Consider the following 10,753-nt stretch of genomic DNA (forward strand, 5'->3'; position numbering starts at 1 on the left):
AACAATCAAATGATGGATTTATAGCGCACATCAACTGATGATGTTCTCAAAGTCATGGTTATAGACTATACGTGGTTAATTTGTGTTGTTTTATTTTTTTAAGTAAGGATAAAACGTTGTTCTCCGCTGTTTTCCTAACCCTCCTCCCGGTCGTATGCATTTGTTTTCAGCGATGGATTATCATATACATGTTATGTTGTGTGTATTTGTGTAGTCCGATCTGTCATAAACAACAGATTACATGTTACGGGGCGCGTTTGTGTCGTGGACTCACGGTGCAACAGAGATGGGAGCTTCTTTTTTTTTTGCACCGAGACGAGAGAGCTGAGCCTGTGGCCAGAGCGACTGTCTGTTTAGTGTTTCATTCTGTACACAGTGACTCAACTAAATGCACACACTTATGGCACTATATTCTACACATGTGAGACACAGTAATGATGGCACATGTTCCACCAAATACTAACAAAGTGATACACCATGTCCAATCTCCCTCTATTCAGGATCCTGACTCTCCCTTTCAGGCGGAGCTGCTGTGATGTGTAAACAATGTTGTGTGCGAATCCAATGAAGTGCAGATATCTACCGAAGTGCAAGTGCCATTATTCATGTGCATTAAGTTGATTGTGCATATATGTATAAAAAAATAATTGTAAAATATTTCCAAGGCTAAAACAAATCTGTCCCAAGTAAAAATTGTTTAATTTGTGATTACAGTCAGCAAAACTGAGAAAAATAGTTTGTAAGAGCCAAGTGAGAGTATAACATGTGACTGCATGTTGTTTTTTACTTTCTTTAAATAGAGAATGCTTTGACATTATGTAGGCTAACTTAAATGTGCATTTCTTAATTCATTATATCTTTTTTTCCTATTTTATTCAGCTTTATTATTTATTGCGTTGTCGTTTATACTTGCATCATCATCAGTATGCTCTGCTGCAGACTCCATACTTCCAGGCCATCAGACTGAGACGGTTTAAACCGTAATAAAAGGTCGTTATGACAGGATGAAAAGGATACTGAACATCAGTCATCAGACCCTGGTGACACACATCACCGACACTATCACATGCATGGTAAATAACTTTTCGACTTTTACACAGCAGTGGCACTGGCAGGAGGTGAAAATGTGGTCATTAAGCGGGTAATTTAACGCCAAAATACCTTTAGAATTGCATTTAAAAATACATGCCATTAAAATATCAAACTTGTATCACAACTCTGTCACGAAAAAGACTCACCCTGGAGTCATTTAATTCACTTTTCCGACCACGTTTAGCCCCGTTCAGAGCTGTCATTAAGCCAACAGGCATCCTCGCTCCCGAGACACAGCACGACCGCGCTTGGGAGTTCACGCACACAGCTGTGACGTCACCATGGAGAATGCGACTTTCGGGGGGCTTTTCTGGCCTTTAGAAAACTTTTTGACGGTTTAAAAGTTCATGACTTAAAAATATGGAATACAAAGATTAGCAATTAACAGTGGTTACAGCTGGAGGTGTTCTGAGGACAGTTTTACAGGCTTCTCTTTTACTATTACGGCTTATGGGAAAAATGCTTTCTGGGCCCCATGGGATTTTTTGTTGCAATACCACGAGTGGCCACTGGAAAAAATCGGCGTGCCTGCTGAGAGGCTTCGTCATATCCAGGTTATATTATAGATACATGGCGCATACGCCGAAAAAGTTTCTGACTTCCGGGTTTACTTCCGCGTTATGACAGGGCCCTGTCAGTGCCCGATCCGTACCCGGAACACGATCCGTTCCAGACGCTTCTGCGCATGCGCCAGCTTTTTCCCTCAGACGCTTCATGTTTGGACAGCTACATACGGCAACTCCACTTGGACAAACTTTATTAGGGCACTGGCCGTGCAACTGACGGTACAAGCGTACGTCTGTTAAAAGTTAAATGAAGTGAAAATACTGAAAAAATAAATTAATAAATACAAAAATAAAAGCGCCAGTCTGTTTAACTGCCTTTACATGTTGTGCCGCTTCGCTGGATTATGGCCGAGGTAGACCGAGACACCCCGTCTGCCTCGGCCGACGGACTATCACACTCCGCGGCGGGCGGCTGTGGCATGACACGGTCTTTCTCACCCCGTGGTTAAGAGCTAATAGAAGTGTGGGTGATGAGAAGAGCGGAGTGACTGGGCTGGAGAATAAACCAACCGCCCTGCTCCTAACCACGGGGTGAGAAAGACCGTGTCATGCCACAGCCGCCCGCCGCGGAGTGTGATAGTCCGTCGGCCGAGGCAGACGGGGTGTCTCGGTCTGGCTGACCTGCGGAGCACCAGGACCGAGGGCAGCGAGACCCGTCTGGCGTCTACCTCGGCCATAATCCAGCGAAGCGGCACAACATGTAAAAAGGCAGTTAAACAGACTGGCGCTTTTATTTTTGTATTTATTAATTTATTTTTTCAGTATTTTCACTTCATTTAACTTTTAACAGACGTACGCTTGTACCGTCAGTTGCACGGCCAGTGCCCTAATAAAGTTTGTCCAAGTGGAGTTGCCGTATGTAGCTGTCCAGCCGTGAATCGGGGGGGCAGTGATGGAGGGAAAATGCTGGCGCATGCGCAGAAGCGTCTGGAACGGATCATGTTCCGGGTACGGATCGGGCACTGACAAGGCCCATAGAGCATTCGCAGTTGAGTTACCCCCCATGATGCTCTGGGGCCTCCCATCATGCCCTGGGGCAATGAGAACGAGCAAATTGCGTTCTGGACAAGCGCTGCGCGTTCATGAGTGCTTGTGTATGAGTTTGAGCGGTAACGACAGATCTACACACTCAAATGACAGATGACACTCAGATGACATAGAATCACATCAACTGATGATGTTCTCAAAGTCATGGTTATAGACTATACGTGGTTAATTGTGTTGTTTTATTTTTTTTAAGTAAGGATAAAACGTTGTTCTCCGCTGTTTTCCTAACCCTCCTCCCAGTCGTATGCATTTGTTTTCAGCGATGTCAATCGGTGGATCGATGGATTATCATATACATGTTGTGTTGTGTGTATTTGTGTAGTCAGATCTGTCATAAAAAACAGATTACATGTTACGGGGCGCGTTTGTGTCGCGGACTCACGGTGCCACAGAGATAGGAGCTTTTTTTTTTTTTTTAACCGGGACGAGAGAGCTGAGCCTGTGGCCAGAGCGACTGTCTGTTTAGTGTTTCATACTGAACACAGTGACTCAACTAAATGCACACACTTATGGCACTATAATGTACACATGTGAGCCACAGTAATTATGGCACATGTTCCACCAAATACTAACAAAGTGATACACCATGTCCAGTCTCCCTCTATTCAGGATCCTGACTCTCCCTTTCAGGCGGAGCTGCTGTGATGTGTACACAATGTTGTGTGCGAATCCAATAAAGTGCAGATATCTCTACCGAAGTGCAAGTGCCATTATTCATGTGCATATATGTATAAACAATAATTGTAAAATATTTTCAAGGCTCAAACAAATCTGTCCCAAGTAAAAAATAATTTGTGATCACAGTCTGCAAAACTGAGAAAAATAGTTTGTAAGAGCCAAGTGAGAGTATAACATGTCTGTTGTTTCTTACTTTCTTTAAATAGAGAATGCTTTGACATTACCTAAGTAAAATGTGCTTTTCTTAATTAATTTTATCTTATATGTTTCTATTTTATTCATCTTTATTATTTATTGCGTTGTAGAAATACTTGCATCATCATCATCATCAGCTCTGCTGCAGACTGCATAATTCCAGGCCATCAGACTGAGACGGTTCAAACCGTAATAAAAGGTCGTTATGACAGGATGAAAAGGATATTAAACAGTCATCAGACCCTGGTGACACACATCACCGACACTATCACATGCATGGTAAATAACTTTTCGACTTTTCCACAGCAGTGGCACTGGCAGTAAGTGAAAATGCGGTCATTAAGCGGGTAATTTAACGCCAAAATACCTTTAGAACTGCATTTAAAAATACATGCCATTAAAATATGAAACTTGTATCACAACTCTGTCTCGAAAAAGACTCACCCTGGAGTCATTTAATTCACTTTTCCGACCACGTATAGCCCCGTTCAGAGCTGTCATTAACAACAGGCATCCTCGCTCCCGAGACACAGCACGACCGCGCTTGGGAGTTCACGCACACAGCTGTGACGTCACCATGAAAAATGAGACTTTGGGGGGGGGGGGGTTTCTGGCCTTTAGAAAACTTTTTGACGGTTTAAAAGTTCATGACTTAAAAATGTGGAATACAAAGATTAGCAGTTAACAGTGGTTACAGCTGGAGGTGTCCTGAGAACAGTTTTGCGGGCTTCTCTTTTACTATTACGGCTTATGGGAAAAATGCTTTGTGGGCCCCATGGGATTTTTTGTTGCAATACCGCGAGTGGCCACTGGAAAAAATCGGCGCGCCTGCTGAGAGGCTTCGTCACATCCAGGTTATATTATAGATCCATGCTATAGATCCATGCTACAGATGGATCTAACAGGATGTAAATATTTCTGTGACTTCCTGTATATTCTTTGACGGCGGCTGGAAACTGTCCGACTTGACTGCAGCTTTTTGTCATCGCCCCCTGCTGCTGCCGCCTGGTCTCGTCTACCTTCCAGGCGAGGCGCAGTTCATCTCGAACGAGCCGACAACGACGAAGAAGAAGACGCCTCTTTTCCCATAATGCACATCGGCATATTCACCTTATAAATGTGTGTGTGACTTCCGTTCTGCCTTTCGGTCTGCTAGCACCATACATAGCAGGTTGCTGGCCGAGTCTCGTTTACCTGGTAAGTATTTCAGCTGTTTTTAAACGACTGTTGGTGTAACAACTCTGATTTATAAACGTTAAGGGGATTAATGAAGTATATTTTCTTGTTATTATATCAAATGGTACTCTAATGACAGTCAGTCAGTTAACTCTAAACTGTCTAATGCAGCTATAAAACAAAATGAACACCTGACGATATTTCTGTGCAGAAATTATGCTTTTATGTAAATAGTTTATCGGTGTCTTTTTGAGTTCTCGTAATACTATCCTTGTGTAATCTTTCTGATTTTTCTGGGCTGCCCTGTTAAAAGCTGCACAAGTGCGCACCATCATGGACTGCGGTTTGCTAACGTTAGCTAAATTAGGTTGACAATATTCACCGTCCTGGAGAATGTGTGCAGTGGAAAAACTGGAAGACATGCGGAAATATAAACAAACTTAAAGGAGTTGCATTAAACCATAAAAATATAGTGACTGATGTGCATCGTGTTGTCAGGATTGCCCATTCATTAAAATGTGATAGAAGAATCTCACCTTCTACTTATTAAAATGTTCAATAACTTCACTATGTGCTGGTATAAAAACTTAATTCCCAGTAAATCTGTTTGAGAAGATTGATTGTGGCCCATCACAACTGCCTATCAGTGAAAATGGAGCGCAGGAAATCTATATCCCAAAGTGGGCCATCTTTGCAGTCCTATGATGTATAAACAGTTTGTCGGCTTAGTCATTATAAATTGAGTAGACTTGCATTACAAAATAGTTTCCCTAGCAATTTCTGATGCCACATTTACACCAAAATTGGGGTGTTTTTTTTTTTTTTTTCTTGGGTAAACCTGCGCAAAATAGGTAGTTGACCCCTTTGTTTTGTTTTTTTATTGCAAAAGGCAAGTTTTTTTTTTTTTTTCTGGAAGGGATAGCAAAGAGTGAGACATCTTCCCTTTTTTATTTCTCATGAGTTGCCAACTGGCAAGGCTTGGATAATGACACGGAAACCACTGGACAATGAAGCGCAGAACAGAATCCACTGGAAAAATGTAAACAAGCCAGCAGCCTTAACTCCAATGTGCATCCTAGCATCGCACCTGAAAAGGCCGGTAGTACGTTCACCTGGGTGTTTCCATCACAGTTGGTAGGAGCTGGAGCTGATATCCACACAGGAGAAAATGGCTGTACCCATTGAAATTACAGGCAAAAGTCAGATGTTGGTGGGTGGTGGGTTTTTTGTCCTCTGTGAAATCTTGAGAAGGCCTGTACTCCAGTGAACAAAGCCTTATTGTAGACTGCCTACCCACTAATGTTTTGACTTATGTGAGGTCCTTTGTGTCCCTTTCAAAGATGCTGGGTCACTTCATGACCAAGTCCCAAGGCAGAGCATCAGCCATGGAATAGAACTACTGACCCTCCTGCCTTGTCTTTGGCACTTAAGGTAAATATGCATTAGCTACCATGTGACCTCTTCTAACCTACAAGGGGAGTGCAGGTTTAGTTGCATGACAAGAGTTGAGATGACATGGTGATCCCCTTCTCCCACCCCAGCTCTAAGTCAGCTGACCAGGCAGTCTGTGTCTGGCTCGGTGTTACAGTGCTGGTAGAGGAAGTCTCTGTACCTGGACTCAGATATGCTGGCTCTGTTTTAGAGTCTGCTGCATCTGAGCTGTTGCAGAGCACAGCCCAACGAGAGTGGCCTGTCCTGATCCAACAGCAGGGCAGGCCTAGTGCAGGGCCGCACATTCAAAGTGACACCACAAAGTCCTATCATTTACTATAGCTTGTTCAGCGTATTACATGATGCAAGTTAGGGTTGGGTGATATGGCCTTTTACTAATATCCCAATATTTTTAGGCCATGTCACGATACACGATATATATCGATATTTTGCCATAGCCTTGAATTAACACTTTGATACATACAATCATGCCAGTATGATGATTCCAAGTGTCTACATTAAAACATTCTTGTTCATACTGCATTAATATATGCTGATTTTAAACATTCATGCCAAAAGGGTGAAATCACAACTAAACAAATGTATCAAAACTATTAAATAGTTAAGCAGTGGCACAAACATCATGTAATTTCAAAACAAAGTGCCTTTAATGCATGATGTAACTAATATGAAGTATCAAAATAACACTAAATTAAAGTGCACATTTTGTGCATAATGCCACTAGGATATTTAAAAAAATACATGCACTTTTGTGCAGGATGTCACACAGGTTATTTTCAAACAACAGTAAAATATAAGATGCATAATAGGAAATCAAATGGTGAAAATGAAAAGTTCACAGCTTTAGTTTTGGTTTCTTCTGTATGGAATGTATTGGCCAGCTTATCTCTTACTTTAATGTGCAACTCGGGTAGAGCTTTCTCTGCAAAATATTCGCAATTAGGTATTTTATTTCTTGGGTCAAGTGTGTTGATGAGCTTTCTAAATCCGGGCTTTTCAACCACACTCACTGGGGCCATGTCTTTCGCTATGTGGTGGGTTACTGCGGACGTGATCTACTTCTGTTTTTGACTATTTCTGTCGTATGGTGGTGTTCTGGAAAATAACGCCAGACTCAATTGCGTCAGTGCTGGTTGCTTCGGCACTTTCTTCGATATGGCACTGGCCGGAGGTGCGCTCGTGCGGAGTTTCAAGCACTCGTCTTTTTCTAGCGGGTGGGTTCTCAAATGGTAATAAGTTCGTTGTACTACCACCTTTTGCGGCATGCTTTACAAATTACGGTTATTTGTTCAACGTCCTCCCTCTTGTACCCAAACCACCGCCATTTGTCATAGCACCTGCTGCCGCTACCTGAGATCTCTGCTGCTACATGCTGCCGGGCGTATGACGTTGCACGCACGACAGAATGTGATGTACGTAACTAGGTGCGCTTGTTTTATCTCCTTGTGCGGAGAGATGAGTGAGAGAAACCTGTAGTTCAATGCCCGCGACTAAAAGCAACTGCGTGTCAATTGAATGTATATTCGAATATTCACGATATAGTCATTTTCTACATCCCACAGAACAAGGCGCGATACATCGAGTATATTCGAGGTATCGCCCAGCCTTAATGAAAGTTGTGATTGAAGTTTTAAAATTGCACTTTTAAACCCCACTTGGATATAAAAATGGTAGTTCCAGCCTCAGTAGCAACCAAGTGATTCAAATACATGCAGGACAACTAGGTATAACAGTAGATGTAAATATGGCCCAACTGAACAGGGGTTTTATTTATAAAACTGCAGAGAATCCACACTTAATGTTTGCATATGCGTACAAATGAGGAAATGTACTGTACGGATGGCAAAAGTGTGCAATTTCCTTTTTTATAATCCCAAATTAACTTGGAAATGTGCGCACATGGATCAGCCCCTTATCCCACCTTCTCCACACCCACATTCAACCACAAGTTGTCAGTGCAAAGCATCTTTATGAATGTAAATGCATGGAAATGAGCCTGCTGATCAATCATTCTTCAGTTTATCATGTCCACAACAAGAGAGACAAAGAGAATGCATATTTTTCGCAAAACAAGGTGTTTATTGGTAAGGTGGAGGTTACAAGCCATATATTGTAAATGTTCATTCAGTCCTCAAGCAGTGCAAAGACCGTGACAGTCTGTGCAGTCAATGCAGCATTATGCACGAGTGGCACAGCAGTATTTGTTTAAAGCGATCACACTGCCTGTTCAACTTTCCAAAATGGTTGCAGTGATCGGTGTTATCCCCCACCCAGAGATCATTTGAAAATGGGAGTTTGATGCATGAACACGATTTTATTTAGTGACGTTTAGTTAAGGTGGACTCGGCCTGCATTATGATTAGGATTCATGAGGATAAGAAGTGTAACGATTGGACGAAAGCTGTTACTGACTTTATTTCCACACGTTCGTAATTTACACAATCCATATGTGATGGTAGTGAAAATGTTCTGGGTGAGATGACTGCAGAAGATGGTGTTTGTGTGGCATCTAGTGTTCGTCTGACTGAAATCGTACTTGTATGTTTTATGTGTACGGTATTCATTCTTTGATATCTGAAGTAATCTTGTATCTCCACAACCTACGATGATGATTCCATTACCAAACAGTCCGGCCCTCTCTGCTGCGCTCCGGGGGGTGAATGTGATGGTGAGACGGCACTGATGAAATGATTTGAGTTAACTTATCTTTTACGTCTTTAAAATAGGTTTATTGAATAGTTATGCTGTAGTAAAAGGGAAAGTACAAATGACACTGCTGATTTGAATGTTTGTGATAATGTGGATCTATAATGTTTGATATGAAGTGAAATCAATTGAGATGCATTATAATGCAGACTGATGCCTCATCAATGCGCACATTCGGCCAACAAGTTGTTGTTTTGTTTTTTTTTATAAATTGCAACTTTAACATGGGAAATGCACCTTTCAGAGCCCATTTGTGTATGTGCAATGTTTATAAATGAGACCCAAGTTCTGTTTGTGTTCCACTGTTTGAGGTGATTTTACTATTGGTTTTGATGGCAAGGATCTACATGGATCTGTATTTTATTGGACTCTGTTCACATTTTAATTTTAAAGTGAAACAGAATTGCTTAAACGGTTAACAGAAATTCAAAACATTCTTTAAACCTGTCTGAAAACACTTTTCTTGCATATGTTGCAGGCGGAGCCTTTGATGAGCTGCTCAGTTTGGAGCTGACGGTCATGCTGCAGACTGACTGAAGGTGAGTGTGGCTGAACCAGTGTAACTTCAGTCAAGTCATTATACATGCCGTGATGACAAAATATAACGCAGCATGCAGAAAAAAACACCACGGTGAACTTAAAAGCTTGAGCATAGCAGCTGCAACTGTCCGCAGCGACCAGTAGTATGGGTCCATTGTCACTTATTGCTCTTAATTTCTCTACAGGAGCATGGGGAACAGCTGGCCTGCAGGAGTGGCAAACAAGTGCACTGAACTGACTCACCAGGGTATGTATGACATCTTGGTGTGATACAGTTCTTTGTATGTGGAGATGTGTAAACCCAATCTTGTACTGCTGTGGCAGAGACTGCCTCCTCTCTGCTGTGGAATCTTGGTATTGGGAGAGAAACCTCTGGACTTTGGCACAGGTTTGAGTAATAACTATTTACCAGAACCTGACTGAAGACCTGAAACATGCTTCTTGTAGTAGTCTGACATTAACTTGGGAATGAGCTGTCTAGTAATGCTTGTGCTTTGTGTTCCTGTGTGTCCAGAGTTTTCCTGCTGGGCTGGTCTCAGAATGAGTGGAAAGGTTCCTTACTCAGTCTACCTACTCAAATATGACTGGGCTGCTGCTTGTCATCGGTACACCACATGTTTCAGCCAAGTCTGATCAACCTGATTGAGGTTGAGGCTGTAAATGGAAATCGTTCTACCTTCTGTTAGGAAAATGTCCTGAAGGCATCGCGCATGTTTGGCATGTAAAGGAAATGATCACATAAGCCTTGATGGAATGTAAAGCCTGGTGTTTTTTAATTAAAATAATCAAATGTTTGAATAAAATGTAATATTGCAGCACTGTCCAGTTGTGATGTGGTTGTTTAAATGCACTTTCGAAATTAAAATGAAGGCCTTAGAATAAATCAAGTGTCATAATTCGGTGCTTGCTGTGTGTCTCAGTTAATGACTTCCCGGTCTGTGGCACGACGCGAAAGAAGGAAGGGTCTTTGTCACCAAATCTCGTTTTGGTGCCAGACTGTTGATTTCAATGGGAGATGCATTGGGAAACTCTAAAACCCAACATATCTACCTTGTATGACTTCTGATACAGAAATGCCTCCAAAAAATGACATTTCAGAGAGCAGGTCGACGGATATCTTAACACATTGTTCCTGTCCTCAAATTTTTAGAGGAAAGGCTCCCCTTAACAGTCTCATCACTGGAAATCAGTTAGACCTGTCATTTGATTATTTGCCCGTCAATCATTTGGGGGGAAAAATTGCTGGTTAACCTGTGTTTCATTTTCTGGAGGCATGTACTAATCAAAGTCATGATGTAGAG

At 42.0% G+C, this 10,753-nt stretch overlaps 1 long non-coding RNA gene across 1 annotated transcript; it reads left to right on the forward strand.

Annotated features, from left to right (window-relative positions):
• The first annotated feature begins 4,665 nt into the window (after nucleotides 1–4,665).
• On the forward strand, nucleotides 4,666–10,273 carry LOC311256878. Its single transcript, XR_014622530.1, has 5 exons — nucleotides 4,666–4,775; nucleotides 6,095–6,185; nucleotides 9,391–9,451; nucleotides 9,638–9,699; nucleotides 9,967–10,273. It is a non-coding gene; the product is annotated as an uncharacterized lncRNA (long non-coding RNA).
• Nucleotides 10,274–10,753: the final 480 nt, after the last annotated feature.

Source organism: Pagrus pagrus, assembly GCF_965226575.1.
Source record: "Pagrus pagrus genome assembly, chromosome: 5".
Classification (NCBI taxonomy): Eukaryota; Metazoa; Chordata; class Actinopteri; order Spariformes; family Sparidae; genus Pagrus; species Pagrus pagrus.